The 18,898-nt window shown below is 50.1% G+C and overlaps 1 protein-coding gene across 4 annotated transcripts in view; it reads left to right on the top strand.

Moving 5' to 3' along the window:
* Window positions 1–18,898, top strand: part of MYO3A (myosin IIIA) — a 2,295,212-nt gene that overhangs the window by 1,460,953 nt on the left and 815,361 nt on the right. The window lies entirely within an intron of this gene.

The following is an 18,898-nucleotide window of genomic DNA, read 5'->3' as shown; positions in this document are numbered from 1 at the left end:
CTCTTTCACTGTGTTGCCCCCCCCTTTTTGGGGCTTGCACACACACGCAATAACGACTCGGGAGACATCTTCGGTTCTGACCCTTCTTTATTCTCTTCCTTCCATGACTGCCCCTCTCCTCCTCCTGCTCCTCCCTTTCCTCCCCTCTCTGCTCCCTCCCACCATGACGTGCTCCCTTCTTCTTAAAGGGCCCAGTCCTTTATTCACTCATAGCACACTGGGCCAGATTCTGCCTACTAGTTACGGAATCTGTACCTGTACTACTCCCTCTGCATGGCCATTTTCAGCAGACTGCATTCCCAGTTAAATCACAGAGCTTTTGATACTTAGATTGTGAGGGATAACAGTGTATGTTCATGTTCATACACTTGACATATAGTTCCCAATAAACAAAATCGTGTGATACAGAAGCACATCATAGAAACAAGATTGTTGCAATGAAATGTACTTTGGTGTAATGTGAATGAAATGTTTAACTTCTAGAGAAGCCTTAACATTGAGACGTATCACTAATTGGAGATCTTCAAATCTTATATCCGAAATGAATGAGACTGCCTAGTGTGTTGGGGGAAATATAGGAGTATTGCAGAGTCCTGACCAGTGCCTTGCTGGTGCCGTGGCAGTGCTTCCATCTTTTCTTTGCCCCTTCCTTTAAAACCAACCACCTCTTATTGCATCTCCTGCCACTCAAACAAACACACACGCGCACACACCAGACACTTGCATTGCAGTGTTATCTAAAATGTAATTCTTGGCCTGCTTACAGGTTCCCACACCAAAGACACCCAGAGATTTCCATGCGCGACCTTAATAAACACTCTCACATCTTCCTAAAGAGGTTTGACAATCCTCTTCAAATTCCAAAAGTAATATTTCAGTTTAAAAATACACTTAGGCGGATTTCAGAACACGTATGGGTTAAACACTTTAAGGAACAATACAACTAAAATGAAAACAAAGTCAGGGAAAGACAACCAGAAAATGTGGGTTTTGCAGTACACACAGACAGGAATAATATCGGGGCACATCTTAGTGCAGTACCTTCCAAACATCCGGAAACAAACTTAAGAAGGCATGCATGCTCGTCCCCAGAGTCGGATCGACCACTATTGAGTACACAAGGAGCCCTTCACAATGACCTAACATTTTTGTGTAATCACTCTCTAGTGTGCAACTTATGGCTGAAGATAAATTAGTCATCTCCCCACAATTCTTTGAAGACCAACATGGCAAACTGTTAGCACACATGGAAGACTGTAAACGTGAGACCTTCTGTGTTATTCTCTACCTGACATCTTGGCTAATTTCCTAGATGCTGGAGTTGAATGTGGCGGTGACTACACCATGATGCCTACCTCTATGCTTACTTGAACCTGTGACGTTCAGTCTGACTTTTGGTGTTTGCAGGGGGTGCACGCACGGCGGGGGGTTGGGCGTTCCGGCAGCAAAAAAATACCTTCTAAGAATATGGACTTATATTAAAATAGCCACTCTCCACGTAAAATAGCTTTTCCCGGGGTGTGCACGGGCCTGGAGCACCTGTGTACTTGGCACCCCTGGTGATGTTAGATGCTTTGCTTCCTGTCATTCCTTATTTGCTCTTTATGCCCATAGGAATTTTCCATTTTTCAATCATTCTGATCAATATGGTTGACAGTATGGTGACTTTCACAAACGTAATAGCTATAAAAAATGCATTTACATTAGGTAAACACAAGGGTGTAGCTAACACTGACATTCTGGATCGGGGACGACCAAGGAAAACCTCTACAAGCAAAACAACTTGGTGGAATATTGAGTTCTGCAATCTCTAGACCCCCAGACGTGTGTACATGTTTGTCAAGACACCACATAACACATGTTGTGTACACACTCAGTTCGAGCCACATATCAGGTTTTTTCAAATTGCACTATAAAGAGCACTTTACACAAATGTTAATGTTTCCTATTGTTATTCTTTCAATGTTTTGGCACATAGCTGTTGTATCATTGACAGCTACGTAGCCAAAATCGATTGTACCATGAAGGGGTGATTTGATTAACAGACGTTTACGTCTATGCCGATCAAGTAAATCGGTAGGTTTTTCTGTGTGATCAAAGTTTTGGTATTGATAAAGTTACTCATAGAAGGCATTTCTCCATTCAAGCCCAGCTGTGTGAAAGCTAATGGGTTAAACAAAGTTGTTGAACCAGATCCTCAACTTAATCTATGTCCTGTTGTGGTGATTTAGAGCATAATCATCTGTCAGAAAGATCATGAAATTAATACAAATTTGATTTCTGGGAAATACAGCCTCTCATAACACAAGGAAGAATTAAAGAGCTTAGTAGGTGCTTTTCAGAGTTAAATATTTACACACATTTGCCTATTTAACCTGTATAAGAAGTTTTGTTCATGTCTGTCGGGGTGGGGACATGTTAGAGAAAGTGCATGGTCGTGTTTCCTCTGTAATACAGTGCAGATAAGGTTTCTCATAATTTCTGATACAAGATATTGCAATTATCCAAGTGATCCAAAGTAGTGTGAGGTATTGTTAAGTAATGCAGCATTAATGCAAAGTGATGAAAATAATCTGAAGTCATCCACACATTAGGGCCGATTCATGGAACAAACGTGCACCGAAAATCTTGGCGCAAGCTGGCGCAAGCGTGAAAAAACAGGCACACGTGCACGCGTGCGATTCATGGAAGTCCCTGCACGTGTTACCCTCGGGATGTGCGCCAAATCCGTGCGTGGGGCACACAGGCGAACACGTCATTGCAACATCCCAAACACTGTACGCGACGTGCACAGTGAAAGCGCGCAACGTCGGCGCACACACCAAAAAGGGGGCGGGACACAGGGCGTAACATGTGGAATGGGGAACAACGTGTGAAAAAGAAGGCTTAACTGGGGAAGTACTGCAGGGAAATATACGGAACGCCCACATGCACGCGAACAACACGTATTCATGGAATCGAATACGGGAAACCCGCGCATGCCAAAAGACGCGTATAGGCGTCAACACGTCCGCCACACGAAGGCAGGCGGAAGCGTCCCCGCACCCAGTATAAAAGTGTGCGCAAACAACAAACACGTATATCCAGCTACGATGAATGCCCCATTTGTCGCAGCACTGATCGTGGGACACCACGGGAGGAGGAGATTAGCCAGGGCCCGCATTTTTTTTTACCCGGACTAGCCTTTTTGGGATGCCTGACGACCAGGTCTATGGCGGGTATAGGTTTCCGGCCCCGTATCATCCTAGACCTGGTCAGGGAATGGGAAGATGACCTTACATCACCCACCCTGTGCTCCCAAGCATTGAGCCCCTTGGAGAAGGTGCTCAATGTCCTGCATTTTATGGCCACTGGGTCATTTCAGCAGACAACTGCCATAGTGGGGGGGTTTCACATCCCACGCAGTCACGCTGCCTACACCAGGCGTTGGCAATCATCACTGCACGTCCCTCAGTCCGCAGGCACATATACATGCCCAGAACACCCGCAGAAAGGCAGGTCATGGTCCAGGACTTTTACAGAGTGGCACACTTCCCCAAAGTGCTCGGTGCCATAGATTGCACCCATGTGGCCCTACGTCCACCTAGGACCACTGAGCACATCTATCGAAACCGCATGCACTGGCATTCCATCAACTTGCAGGTCATATGGGATGCAAAGGGAATCATCACCTCTGTCTATGCAAACTACCCTGGCTCTACCCATGACAGTTTCATATACAGAATGTCCGCCCTGAGCCGGGCCCTGGATGCTGGGCAGCATGGCGATACATGGCTCCTAGGTGAGTACAAATGCCTGTGCACATGCATGCATGTCACACACAGCCAAATACACAAACCCCAATAATCACAACCATTATCACCTCCCCAGGGGACAGTGCCTACCCTCTGAGCAACCACATGATGACGCCAATCCAGAACCCCACCACACCACCCCAGGTAAAATACAACGCTGCCCATATCGCAACCATGGGCATAGTGGAGCGCACATTCGGAGTGCTCAAGTCACGCTTCCGCTCCCTTGACCGCTCTGGCAGCCAGCTACTATATGCATCTCCAGTAGTGTGCAGGATCATTGTGGCAGCATGTGTCCTGCACAATGTTGCAACACGGCGGGACGTACCGGTTGACATGGTGGTGCCCCCACATCCCCAACCAAAGGCACAGGCGCTGCCCATGGGAGGGGAAATGGCACGTGGCGAGGCAGCCCGGACCCAGCTTGTGGCCACATTTTTCACCTAAACTCCCACCCCTGCGGAGTGCACACAGGTCTGGCACATACCAGGTGACAATCGATGATGACAAAGAGACAGTCAACTGTCACAACCTTACCACCCTGAGAATGTTGCCACGGAAGTGCTACATTGTGTGCATCCCTAGCTACTTAAACATAACCAATCCTGTGTGACCAAAAGGAACACATGCAAGGTGCGTATCACCCCACCCCCCCTGCAAAACAGGCCATCACAATCCCTGGTATGTCACCCAAACCCTCCCAACCCACATCACCCTTGTCTGCCACACCATGACATGGCATGCAATAGCAAAAGGCCAACACATGACCAATAAGATACGAAGTGACATGTCATAAATGAAAACTGGCATGAGACAATGATGCCTGACATGGAATCAGATGAAATGACTGACCAACAACCTCCCACACATACAAAGTCAGACACAAATGCTTTCCACCTGTCATAGCATGAACACAACACTGAATGCCTGTTCACATGCACATTGGGCATGGCAAAATCCCTACTCCCGAACCTGTGTGCTGTGTGTGTCTCCTGCAACAAACTGCTCAGCACACAGCACATTGACAGCCATTGTGTTGCAGATACACCTTGATCATCACATGAAAATGACAAATCAAATCAATAACCAAATGACGCATGTACAGGATACCCAAATGGTAATAGATCATGTGCTGCAGGGACACAGCGGGCCCGAGAATGCAATCTGTGTGCACCTGTGGCCATGGAAGGGTGGTTGTACATGTGGTGGATCATTGTGCAACTGTGTGTGCCATTAGGGACATGCACTCAATATATGCATGTGAAATAAAGTGACCCTCAGTGCCCTGTACACAACACATGTGAACATTGCCCATGTGAACACCCCAGCATGTCAAACCACACCAATCCCCTGACACATGAAAAGTAAAGACAACACAGGAACAGGCATTGACCAGCACAACACATCACGCACATAGTACCCCACAATTACAATGTCAGAGTGCCCAAAACACTGTAGCCCAAGCCAACTGTCCAACAACAAAAGGCCCTCCCTAATTTACACCTCACCGTGACCTTCTGAACAACTGTGTCTGGGGTATGTAGCCTTCTTCCTTCAAGTCTACCTGGCTACAGGATCACCCTATCCCTTGGTCTCCATGTTACAGCATGCGTGTAAATAGGGTCCAGCCCCCTCAGAGGCCACTTTGACTGGTAAAAATACCAAATCGCAGAGAACTCCAAGGAGCCAAACCCACAAACCAGAGAAAAAGCCTGAAAGCACCCAAAAACCCAGGAAGAGTCTCCAGTAGATGACTTGAAGTAGCAGGAAATGTCAAAGCACATGTACAAGCACAATGATAGAACAAGAACAACCAAGGTAGCACAGTTGAACAATGGTCCTACAGGATGGGTACTATTTACGGTACATAACATGCAATAAGGATGCAACAACTGATGGGTAGTGTCACAGCTCCGGGTTCCAGGTGCAGGAGTGGCACAAACCAACCACCCCCTCTGTGGTCTGGGCGCCTGCAAGATCAAATTTACACAGGCCTCTGAGACCCCAGCGGGGAAGGAGGGTCAGGGATATGTTGTTTGGACAGGCATTGGTATGCAGGATAACCGGAAAGAGGGGCAGGAGAGGGGAGTCGGATTGGCAAGGGCAAGTAGTCAAAATACTAAAAACTACTATTCACAATAACACATACTCAATCTGAGAAAACATGTTCATCATGCACATTGTACCAAATGAGTCAAATGCAAGCCACAGAGAGACTTATCTCTGGGGTGAGTGCTGGCCTCCTGCCTGCGCACTCTCAGGTCTGGTAACAGGAGCAGTTCAATGCTGCAAAGAGAGCGTGAGTTACTAATCTGAATGTGTGTTAACAACACACACACACAACACCATCCATGCCCTAAAGTAAGTGACTCCTCCACAAACAAACACTCCTGTCTGCTGCTTTGTACCTATACGTTAGCTTGGCCCCCTCATGGTTCATACACTGTCAATGCAGTAAGGCAGGCGCATGTGGGCGCGCGGAAAATGGAAGACCAATGCGTCAAGAATCACAGATGATACAATGGTCCCTGGGTGAGCTGCTACATGCGTATAGCGAGGTGCAACTTCAGTACAAGTTGTGTTCTGGCAGCCGCGGATTTCAATAAGTAGTGCAGGTGGCAATTTGCACATTCAAATGATATGCACTGCACACAAGTCTGTGCCTCGCAGGGTGTCCCTGCGCGCTGTATCAGTTTCTGACTAGGAACGCTACTGCCCTAATAACTCTGCTTCAATGGAGCAGGGGGTACTCAAGGATATGTTCGATGGCCCCTGCGTGTGCCCCTGACAACTTGTAAAACCACTTTGCATTTGGCCCTCAACGCATGTCAGCTGTAATGTGCGCTTCTCCAACAATGCCTGGCAAAGCTTCCCAGCACTGGTGCTACTTAGCATGCATGTGCACGTGGCCTGGTGGAAGGTTGGCTGCGGTGTGGGCCCTTGTGCTGCTCACCTTGCCTGGAGCTCCTGGAAACACATCTGCTTCTGTCGGAGGTCTGAGCACAAGCCCTGTGCTTCTGTTTGCGCACACATGCACACGTCTGCAACACCAAACGTGGCCAGTCATCAGGATTACTCATCCCTGTGTCTGCTGGCAAAGGTAGTGTGGAGGCTCATTTCCCTGCAGAAAGGGCATAAAAGATATTAATAAGGCTTGCAAGTTCCCTGTGTGTGTGTCTTCATGCTGGTTGTCACTGGGTCAGGTTACAGACCTACATCCAAACTCCTCCCACTGTCAGTGTGACTTTGAAAGGCCAAGGGTGCAGGCTACTGTCTACAGTATGAAGGGCATCAAGCACATATACAGGCAAGAAAATAACATACATCACAATCCACATCAATTATTGGAGACATCAATCAAGTACTCACCCAAATTGATTACAGACATGGGGTGGATAAAACGCTACAAATCCCCACCAGGGGTGTTAACACAAGTAGTACAGCAGCAGACATGCCACAGTTATGTCGAAAATCCAAAGCCCTTGTGTAAATGTTTGTTACACTGAACCATCCTAGCAAGCTAATGGATAAGGGAAGCAGGAGTGGCCTATGTGAGTCAGGACCCCAAGCTGCAAACACATACACGAGACAAGCTTGAAGGGCCCAGCTGGAACAGACAGTGGATGCTTTCAAAAGCCACAAAGTACCACACCGTCACATGAATGCACAATAGACAAACAATAATAAACTATATTTATGAATTAAACTAACAATGAACAACCTACATAACCTAATTAAAATAACTATCAAATAGTCAATATTAACTAACTAAACTAAAATCAAAAATCAAAAATGGCCACATACGACCCGGGGGGAGGCATCCAGGAGGGGGGAGTTACAGGGTGCACCTCAACACCCACATGCGATGATGTTGAGACAAAAAAAAAACCTCCATGGTCTCAACGCCTGCACAGCCCGACCTGTGTGGGAGATATCTCGTCGTCCGAGTCTGGCTCATCCTGAAAAGGAGGACGTGGCACAGGAGCCTGACCATGCCTAGCCGCAGCTTGCCCCTCGTCGGCAGCAAGTCTGCCAGACGGGTGAGCCTGGTTCTGTGCAGGGATGACACGTAGGTCTGCATGCAGAACTTCCCATGATGCGCGTGCTTCCTCTTGCAAGGTAACACGTTTAACACGGAGTTCCTCCTGCAAGACCTGGCTGGACAACTGATGCATCTCCTGGCAAGCTCGTAGCTCAGCAGAGATGGTACGCTCAAGCTGTGCAAACCTCTCTTCTGCCCGCTCCCTCTGGGTCATCATGAGCACACCCAGAGTGGATCTGAGGGAAGCATACTCAACCTCCATGGCCTCCATGTGTGCCTCTGCGTGAGCAGCAATTGCTTGACGCAAAGACACCATTTTAGCCTGGTGTGCCCTGTCTGAGGCCGCCATGCCCAGCCTGAGCGAGCGGGCCATGGACCGTGCCGCCTGCTGCTGGAGAAGCACCTGCCTAGCAGGGGGGAGCACGGATTGGGCCACATGTTCCATGCTCACAGCGATGTTATCAAGTGCTGCCCCCTGCTGGTCTGAATTGGCAGTCATGTCTTGCTCCCACTCAGTATACCCCAGTGGCGCGTGGCCACCGCGTTGCTGGGGTTGGCACCTGCGGGACCCAAGAATCCTTGTTGGATTGGCACTGCCCGCGGCTGCACGACTACATGCCTCCGTCGATGTGATGGCCCAGGCACATCAGCGACTGGTGTGGAGGGTGAACCTGCTTCGCGATCCACCACAGGCAGAGGTCCCACCACTGTCTGGCCCCTCAGCACAGGTGTCGCGGACAGAGAAGTGTCCACATCAGAATCACTCACCCCTGACGTATGGACCTGATGCACATCCAACTCGACATGGACGTCAGAGTGGTCATCTGGGCTGGACTCATTGCCAGCCAAAGACAAGATGGTCTGTAGCACATGTGGGTTCTCGTGGTCTACCACCCCACGACCCCCACTTGTGCCGGGTTGCTGTTGTGATAACAACCCTGTGCCTGGCATGACAACACCATCCTGTGGCTCCATTGCATCATCATCTGAAAAGTGGAGAGAAAAAAACATTCGTACACATGTTAGAAGCACATAACACACACACACATAGACATCACACAGCCAGCCAACACATGAAGCAGACATGTCACACACAAAAGAGAACCTGCCATGCATGCCAGGTCAATTTGACATTGCATCAGTGAGTAGGCATGTAGAAGGTTGTTATACGGCTCAGAAGTGGGTCGATGCATTGCAGAACATGTGTACGTTACTCACTATCTACATGTACAAGTACTTCATGATGTGTATCAAAAAACTTGAAGGCAGTGCAAGGCCAAGTTCAGGCATCATGTGCAATGTGCATGCAATGGGTTGCACGGCTACAAGCAAAACCCCCCCCCTTAGTGAAAATGCAGGGATGCCTTGCATGGTAGCAAAAGGGTGACCAGAGACCTGTGTATTGGCAGACAGTGTTGACTAGCATCAATTGCATCATCTGAGTCAACTGACAACACAGCAGATGATGATGGGACAGTAAGCAGGACACATGATGAACCCTCAGCAGTACACCCATGTGTGAAGAAGCCACTACACCAGTTGGACAGAGTCAGTGGGCCTGAAACAGGGGCAGGACTGTGACCCACACAGACTGTGACACCCCAAACATGTGTGTGATGCAGGACTGAGCCAGAGTGGGCATGGTATGGCTGAAGAAATGCCATGAAATGTAGCCCATCCTGGACAGGTACTACAATGATCATCCAGTCAAGGACACATAGGGGCATGCATGGAATGCACATGGAGCATGAATGGGCACTTATGTCCCTGCGGAGCATCTTCCATCTGCACAGTCCAAGTGAGACACCCTGCATGAAGAGCAGAGGATGTACCCCACTGCATGTGTCTGGCAGGTTGCCTGGTGGAAGTTAGCATCTACACAGGAGGCTTGAACAGGCCATTGAAGTACGCCAAAATGATGCACACCAGTGCAATGGTGAAATTGGGTACATGGGGGTGGAGGGCTAAGGGGGCATGCCTCCGTGGAGTACCCGCATGCAGGCAGAGGACACATGCACGTCAGTCATGCAATGACATAGTCCCAGTGCGGAGAGGAATGACACCCCTGGCTACATGCAGAAGGGCCAGTGAGCCTGAACATGGACCAGAGGGGCATCTGGGTGACTAGCATGTGAGTAGGGTGAAAGTGTGGTGATAAGGACAGTCCCCGTCTGCTCTACATGTCCACCATCATGCACAGCATGCACGCATCAGTGAAGCATTGCATGACTAGCACATGAGAACCATGTACACATAGCATGTAGTGGCAGTCAAGCACAACACATCACACAGGCAAATCACACATGGGCTGGACATACACGCAACAACACTCACTGGACGGGGTATCAAAGTCCTGCATCTCTCCCACTCCTTCGACCGATTCTGACGGTATGAACTCCGCAACGAGTGACTCGTGCGGAGTGAGGTCATCCTCCCCAGGTGGTGGCCCACTGCCAGTCACCAGAGTCATGCTGTAATTAGACGCACGCTTGGCCTTAGCGATGCGTTTGAGGTCATCCCAACACTTCTTGCACTCGGCAGCTGTGCGCACCTCATGGCCGAATGCACTCACATTATCCGCAACATGCTTCCAGTGGGTATTCCGATGGGCAGCTGTAGTTTGACAATTCAGCCCCACTAGCATGTCACGGCTGTATTCCTGCCCGTAGTCCACAAGGGAGTCTAGTTCATGCGCACAGAAAGGCTTCTTCCTTGATGTGCAGAAGGCCGTGGCTGTGTCTGGGGTTCCAGCCTGTGTTGCAGGTGCAACCTTCCTCCTCGGTGCAGACCCTGGCTGGCGGATGTCGCCCTGATCAGTATGGCCAGTGGCACCGGTGGATTGAACCATGGGAGTGGCAGGTGGAAGGACGACCGAAGGCCTGACTTGCGTCAGTGGCTGATGGGTGCCCTGGTATGGACCCTGTGCAGTAACATCCGCTGTGCCAGGGTCATTGACCGTGACTGTCCTGGTTGGTAGACTAACAACCGGGGTGTTGTTGGCTGCATCTGCCCCTGCCAACATGGGCTGGTCAGGGCAGCAGATGACATTACTGCCCCAGGGACACGTGCCTCGGTCGGGGCAGCCCTGTGTGCACCTACGGTGTTCCTCCTGACCTGCTGCAAATCTTCCATGGACTCTTCAAGTGCCAATGCAGCCTGCGTTGGCAGACCCTGAGCCTGGGTGGTGGTGTCCACAGCTGCACCTGCAGCTACCACTACCGTTGGCCCCGTGGCAGTCGATGAAACGGGGTCACCGGGGGTGGTGGCATGACTGCACCAACACGTTGCACAACATCGCCCCGAGCTGCCGAACCCCTGCCTCTTCCCCCTCTGCAGCCACCCTGGACACCTGAAGTCCCCCTACTCCCTGGTCACCCCGGCCCCGTCCCTGACCACACTCGCCACGAGGAATACGCCCAGCTGAGGCAGCCCTCCCCTTTTGTGGCCTCCCAACCATGGCACAGATGGAGTAGTGCTGGCACAGATGGAGTAGTGCGAATGGGAGGTGTACACAACAATTGTCCTGGGCAATTGGGGTGAAGGTGGTGGGTGAAGGTGGTGGGATACAAGATGTTAAAAGCACCCTTGCACCTGCAAGGCTGTATGTGACCCCGGTGATGAAGTGACGGGTCACGCAATGCTCAGGCACACCAAAACTGCAGTAAAACCGTGCATGTAACCCCCGGTAGCCCACGTGTGTGGAATTAACCTCCTGCAGTACGCGGTGGCACCCAGGGACATGAAAAACAGGTACGTGTTGGACACACAGGCTACTATGACCTCAAAAATGGGTACGCGATACACAGGGGCACCCGCAGTGGGAAAAATAGCGTGCGCGACTCACCATCAGACTAGCGTGATAATGAAAAACATGCATAGCCAATACCCCCGCCTTAAGAATAGATACGTCCTTGATCCGCTTCAAAGATGTGATGGTGCGCAAAACAACATGAAGTAGCAACACACACATCGGTCTCCATGAAAGGCACGTACAGCGAACTGCTGGCCCCGCTCACCTTTAACCCGTGCTGAGGGAAACACCTGCAGCCGTCACGTCACTTACGCGCTTAGGTCCTTTACTCGGATTACATGCATTAACACGTGGACGTGCAGTTTTTTCACATGCTGAATCACTATGCACCTGTCACGAGGGAAACGCCCCCGCACGTAATGTCACAAATGCGCTTATGCGCTAAGGGCCTTTCCTCGAATTACACGCTGACGTGCAGTTTTTTCACATGCCAAATCACTCCGTATCAAGCTGGCCACGCGACAACACACGGAAGACCACACTCCTGCCCAGAAGGTCATTTTCCTGCCCCCCAGAGTCCTGAGCACGCTCCCACCTGCCATCTGCTGCTGCCTGCCTGCCTTCTGCCCACGTGCCCTGCTATTTGGTGCCTGCACGTCAGCCATCTGCAGGGGTCCAGTTGCTGTGTCCACCCCTGCTGGAACAGAAGACTCCCAACTGCTATACCATCGCTTCACAGCCCAGCCCCAGGACCCAGTTGCCCACCCACACCTGCCTCGGGGGTCGCCATGTCGGGGCAAACACCATCAGAGACCACTGGCGACCCCCAGCCAGAGAGGCAGAGGGCTACCAGCTTCAGCGATAAGGAAGTTCGTATCCTAGTGGAGCAAGTTCTGGGGCATTATGATGCCCTCTTCGCACCATTGCGTGCCGACAAGGAAGGACGGGAGAGGATCTGGGAGGACATAGTGGTTGCCATCAAGGCGGAGGGGGTGGCAACCCGCAACACAAACACACCCGGAAGCGCTGGAAGGACTTCAGGTCCAGGACCCTCAGCAAGGCCCGGCACCTCTTGAAAGGCAGAGGATGCAGAGGGGTTCCGGGTCAGCCTGACCAACATCCAGATGAGGGTCCTGGAACGCATAAGCCCAGTGCTTCACCGCCAGATCCTCAGGATGCAGGCCTGTCTGGAGTCGAGCGGTGAGTGGCCATGCATTGCTGTGTGAAACAGGGCATGTCCTTGATCCGCTGGTAGTCAGCTACTTGCCTGTATGTGTGACATAGGCCATGTATGGATGTGTGTGTGTAGGGACATCATGGTGCTGCATGTGAGACCAGTCATGCGTGAACCACATGGATGGTGTATGTGTTACAATGCAACATGGGGAGCAGCATGCGGAATGCACACATGAATGCATGCCTGTCTCTGTTCTAGGACATGGATGGGGTGTGAGAGATGACTGCTGTTGTCATGGACATGTATGGTGTACATGTCTGTGTGTCTGAGTAGCGTGTGTGTGACTTTGAAACGCCATTGAAAGAATGACACATGTCCGTGACAATGTGTTGATTCACTGATGCAGTCTAGTCATCCTTGTATCCACTGTGTCTGTGGTGTACGAGGCCAGATGCATGAGCCTCTGGTGATGTGTGTGCATGGGATCAGTATGACCCATGATGCATGTGAGTTTGAAGACAACATTTTTGTTAATAGTGGCCCTTTTACATGGATGCTAATGTTGATTGCATGTGCCGTGCTTGTTTCTGCATGTGTGTTGCCTGCATTGACCCATGTGTTGTGGAGGGACAGGATGGAAGTGACGTTTGACAGTGCCACTCATGTGCTATTTCTTCCTGTCTAGGGGACTATTGTACAGTACCTTGATGCTTGTGTTCTATGTCTCCCTCTACACAGCGTCGAGTGAAGAAGAGGGCGGAGACGGCGCTGTGGAGCAAAGCGGCGGGATGCCTCCACCGGACGGCGATGCAAGGCCCAGCCACCCTCCCAGGAATTACCATCATCCGGGAGCGAGGGGACTGGTGCAGCGTCTGCCACTACGGCTGCAGCGGAAGGGCCGGGTGAGCCCCCACAGTGGCTTGCGATGGCAGAAGACGGTGCAGAGCCATCCAGGTTGGTGGTCTACACAGAAGAGGAGGAGGCCACTACTGAGCCGCACATTGGGCCTGGTGGGGGTGTTACCACTGGTGCAAGTGGTGCAGTCCAGGGCCAGGGGTAGGAGGCAGCACAGGTCGCCACGGAGGGGCCTGTGCATGTCACTGTCCCTGACCCTATGACTGCACCACCATGCACCAGCAGGGATGCCCCGGCCCAGGCCCGTCCGCAGGTAGGGGGGAGGCCCACGTCATATGGCACTCCACTACCTGCAAACGAGGAGACCCATGACCATATGGAGTCCGTCCTGATTGGTGTTGCGTTGCGCACGCGTGACATTCATGATGATGTGCGTGCTTCCTGGGGGGACCAGCATTCCATCACGAAGAGCTGCATGGCAACGTGGCACAGTTGGGAGGGGCCCTGGTCGGAGGGTTCCTACATATGTCGAGCACTCTGGCGGCCCTCTCCTCCTCTGTGAAGACTATGCGCCATTCCGACCAACGCAACCAGCTTGGTGGAGAATACTACCCTACCACAGTCAGGAGTCGGAGGTCCAGCAGGAGTGGACACACCACCAACTGGAGACCAGCAGATGGAGGATGTGCTGGCATCATCCGGCAGGGCACATGGACAGCATCAGCAGGCTCAAGGTGGGAGCAATGATGGCTCGGAACAGTCAACATCAGAGGGGCAGGCATCGGCCGGAGGGCAGGAGGACTCTGGAATGGGAGTGTCTTCCATGTGGCAGCAGTTGGGCCAGCGTATAGATGCGGAGCAGCGGCGGGCGGAAGAGGCATGGCTCACCATGGTCAGGGCGGAGTTCTCCATGCGCAGGGCATTGAGGCGGGCCGAGTGCCTCGAGGCAACTCGCAGGGAGTTGGAACAGGCCATGACTTCGACATGGAGTTTGATGATGCCCTGGCCCGGGACATCACAGAGTGAGCCGTAGGACTTGCCCGCGGCCATTGTATATAGTTAATTAGTGTTAGGTTTCCTTTCTGTTTTTATTTCTTTTGGGGCGCTTGGACAATGCCCCACCTTTTTGTATATAGTTGTTCATTAGGTAGGGTTTTTTGTAGGTTTCCTTTCAATGGTTGGGCTCATGGACCCTGGATTTGTACTTTGTATATAGTTCAACACTGGATTTCACATTTTTTTTTTTTGTTCCATGGATCAATGGTTTTGTCTTATTTTTTCACTTTGGATTTGTTTTGATGGACAGACACTTTGGACCCATGTGCTTTTGGATTGATTTGGATTCTGCTTTCACACATTTTTATTTTATGTTTTGGACATGCAGCTTGTTCTTCATTATTTCCATTATTGTGTGTTTCATTTCATTCCCTTGCTTTTGTGTTTAATACATTTTTATTTCATAATTCAATGTGTGGTATTCTGGGGGTGCGTGCAACGTTTTACATGTGATAGGCCTTGTGCGAGTGGGGTATGTGTATTCAGAGGGGTGCTATGGAGTTTCACATGTGATAGGCCTTGGCCGAGTGGGGTACGTGTATTCAGAGGGGTGCGTGGGGAGTTTTACATGCATTTTCGCTGCTGCGGGAGGGGTATGTGTATTCTGGGGCGTGCGTGGTAAGTTTTACATGCATTTTCGTGGTTGGGGGGCTGTTTGCTGGTCCACTGGCCTTTGCGCCATGTACTGGATTTGTGCTCTGGTCATGGCGCACAGGGCAGGGTTGGGGGCGTAACTGGCGCTGCTGCACGGTCGCTGCACCACTCTGCACCACGGCTGGTTATGGATGTTGAAATCATGACTTGCTGTGCGCTGAAATGTGTTTTGGCGCACGCGGCTGGCGCAGACTGCCGCACGCGCACACTGTGCACCAGTCACGTCCGCCACTTGTGCGCCATATTCTATGAATTACCCTGATAACCTTGGATTTGTATTGTGTACCATATAATCAAATAGAAAAGCTACGTGTCAGAAGCTGGATCACTACGAAGACGGTTTTAGTTGTGATTGTTGTCCATCTTTGAGCTCTGCACTGCACACTGTTGTTTGATCTCTCAATCTGCAATCTTGCTGGAGTTTCCAATGAAAATTAGTTGGTCTTTGTCGGGTTGTGCTTCAGGTATTCGCTTAGCATCCTGGCGTGTTTGAAAGATAGTCAGTACTTTATTTGATGGATTTAATTGAGACAATTGATCTTTAAGCAAAGCGTTGGCCACTCCGACCCGACCCCCTTTAATGTCTTATTGTTAAGGCCTCTGGATGAGTCCCCTGTCTGGCCCTGGGTCACGAAGAACATGCCACAGGAGCCCCCTCGACACCAGCAATCGCACCTCAGTTCCTACGATGCATACGGCATGGCACCCATGCATCAGTGTGCTCTCCTTATAGATGGCTGCACCATTCTCTGTGACTGCTACACCAGGAGAGCCCTGGTTGATTCCCTGCCTTCGCATGCATTCGATTAGATGCCCGACAATGAAATACAGACCTCCCCTGGGAGCCGGCTTGCACTGCCGTTCCCCTTTAAAGGCCTACTTTTAAGGCCACTGGATGAGTCCCCTGTCTAGCCCTGTCAGGCCACGTAAGACATCGCCAGCAAGGTATGTCCTTATTTGCCTCTCCAGTTCTACATTTACTGCTGCCTCACTTCTATATCCCCTTCTATGTTTCTACCATCCTGCACCACCTTTCTCCTTCCCCCCAGCACAACACTTGCCCTTTGCTTCACACAATGCTTGCCGCACGCAGAAACCTATCGCAGTTGCGATTCATGCCTTACTCCGGTGCCGCCCCCAGGCTGTAGCAGGCCTAGTTGCCTCCCTATTCACTCTAACGATAAACAAGCCACCCCTGTGAGATCAATAACCTCACATGTATTGTTCTGGCTCAATTGCTTGAACCGTTGTACTTTGGTGCCATGTTCAGTCTTCGCCAGGCTCACCCACCTCTCTGCTTATACCAACAAACCACTGGCCTTGCCCCTGATCCCAATAGATCCACAAGCAGACTCTGCTAAACTATTATCCCTGCCACACACTGATGCCGTCCTTAGGCATTGTGAGACTTACGTGCCACACTGTGCGTACAGGTCACCTACAGGCATTTACTTTGCTATCCAGGAGGACGAGTGATTGAGCACCTTCTATTCCCTCCACCTCACATCCTGTCCCTTTGATTAACACCATTCTGGGCCCCACTATAGTAGCCATGACCCAATCCAAAGTCATCTGCTCACCTAACACATTTGTGCCACTAAGTGTCTGCCCCATCTCCAACATATCAGACCCGCAATGTCACTCTACTATGGAGGCCCTTTACAGCTCCGATGTACATGACACTCGGAGCTCCCAGAGGTATACCCCTAGTAACGTATCACCCATCACTACTCTTGTGATAACCTAATACTGCAAGTCAGCAGCATGTCCTTCTCCTAACCCCTTGTGTAACTCTTCTGATGCTGTGCCTTACAGCCAAGTTATTTGCTCCCCTCTCACACAAGTCACATTTTGTAAGCCTCTACTGAAACCTACAGCCTCATCCTTAAAGGGAGCATTAGTGAATGCAAGTTCAATCACCACCCACCTTCTTGATATTTCTTACCTTATCAAGGCTTACAACCTTGAACTACTAGCCATATCAGAAACATGGCTTCAGGCTGCATTCGGCCCATCCCGATCCTTAGCAATTGCACCTGAATACACTATCTATCATAAAGACAGATTTGATTCCAGAGGTGGTGGGGTCACCCTTTTATCACCTGACTCACTACCACTTACAGAAATCTGTAACCCATCCATCTCAACCAGAGAACTTCTCACTACCAAGCTGAGCCTTTCACACATCTCCACAGTAACCATACATGTGGTCTAACACCGGACAGGCCCTCTCCTCTGCTTCAAAGAGAATATCTTTCACCTTCTCTCGAACTGTAAACCAACCTCCATAACCATACTCCTGGGAGACCTCAATTTAGGTCTCAAAAAGGAAGCTGACATTAATGCCCTTTCATTAGATAGCTGTCTTAAAGCACTACACTTTTCACAATGTATCCTTAGCCCCAGGCATTCCAAAGGACAAATTCTTGACTAGCTTTTCAACCTGAACTGCAATATTACACTCACCTCTACTCTGCCTTGCCTGTGGACATATCACAGCATTGTCTTATTCACCATACCAGTGTCTAACCTCCCTCCAATTACACCCTCACCCCTGCCCTCCCCCCACTTCATATGGAGTACCGGAAACATTACCAAAACTTGCATCTTATCACAGCTGGATGAGCTATCCCTATCACGGCCACTTGCCAATGGCCCTGCCATTCTGGTAGATCTGTACATCTGAACGCTCACACAGGCCTTTGATGCTGTCGCTCCCCTCACCCAGCGTAAAGCTAAAGCTGCCCTACATCTCAATGCCTGGTTCTCTACTGACATCAAAGACCTCAGCATACTTAAACGTGAGGCTAAAACCAAGTGGTGCAAGAATTAACAGCTCATATTACACCACAATGCAAAGTGAAATTTGGAAAAAGGCAACAGGCAAATGCTTTTGAACCATCAAACCCATCTGCATATAAATTTCAGGTTTAACATGTTTTTGGTCTGTGAACAAAGTTATTTTGCCAGCTGACCTGAAACACCGGCTTTGTGTAACATTTTATTGAGAGGCCACCCTCAACATGGGGAGTTCCTTCTCTTCCAATTCTAGGTGTCACACAATGAATGGTTTGATGTCAGTTCTTTATTCAGCTCTATTTCTGATGCATATCAGAGCCCTTGGATAACTTCTCCTGAGCTACCAATGAACCAAGACCCAGGCCGTGTACAGGAAATATATTTGGATTGATTTGGATAATAGGTAATAGAAAATTGCACTAAAATGTCACACACCACTTTTTCCGTGGCACAACACAATACATTTCTCTTTTTTTTTTTTTTTTTTATATTTATAACGCGCCGAAGCTCGCAAGCATCAGGGCGCGACAACACAACTAACACAAATAACACATTGCAATATTTCCCTTTATACAAATTTCAAAATAAATGATCATCAACACTGGTCCCTGAATAACATGACTTTACATTTGCAATGCTGTACAATTTGGTTTTCCTGCACACTTAAAAGGCTAGCAGTAAATAAACGCAAGGTGATTTAGCAGTGGGTTTTTCAGACCGCCCTCCCCAAACTTGGTCTGTGCTGGGGAAGTCGGACTGAAAAATTGGGA

Source organism: Ambystoma mexicanum, chromosome 2q (assembly GCF_040938575.1).
Source record: "Ambystoma mexicanum isolate Mex_15411 chromosome 2q, UKY_AmexF1_1, whole genome shotgun sequence".
Classification (NCBI taxonomy): domain Eukaryota; kingdom Metazoa; phylum Chordata; class Amphibia; order Caudata; family Ambystomatidae; genus Ambystoma; species Ambystoma mexicanum.
The sequence above is the reverse complement of the archived record's forward strand: the minus strand, read 5'-3'. Positions and strand labels throughout refer to the sequence as shown.